Genomic DNA, 361 nt, shown 5'->3' with positions numbered 1-361 from the left:
ACAGACGGCAAAGAACATGGTTGCCATCAGCCAATTCTTTGCCATCGGCCAGCAGATGGCAAAGAGGTTGGCAAATCCTATGTCTGCCAGGGATGTAACGGCGTACCAACCCCACCTTTTTGCCATCTGCCAGCAGATGGCAAAGATTCTTTGCCATCTGCTGGCAGATGGCAAAGAGATGGGGTTATTTTTTCCAGGTAAAAAAAACGGTGGCCTCTATCCCCTCCCTCTCTCCCCTCCTCTCCCTCTCTCCCACACATCTCACCCGCCGCCGCCCAAGCACCCCGCCGCCCCACCACCCCACCACCCCGCCGCCGCCCCACCACCCCACCACCCCGCCGCCCACGCCCGCACCACCCAA

This window comes from Triticum dicoccoides, chromosome 5B (assembly GCF_002162155.2).
Source record: "Triticum dicoccoides isolate Atlit2015 ecotype Zavitan chromosome 5B, WEW_v2.0, whole genome shotgun sequence".
NCBI lineage: Eukaryota > Viridiplantae > Streptophyta > Magnoliopsida > Poales > Poaceae > Triticum > Triticum dicoccoides.
This window is presented reverse-complemented; position numbering follows the sequence as displayed.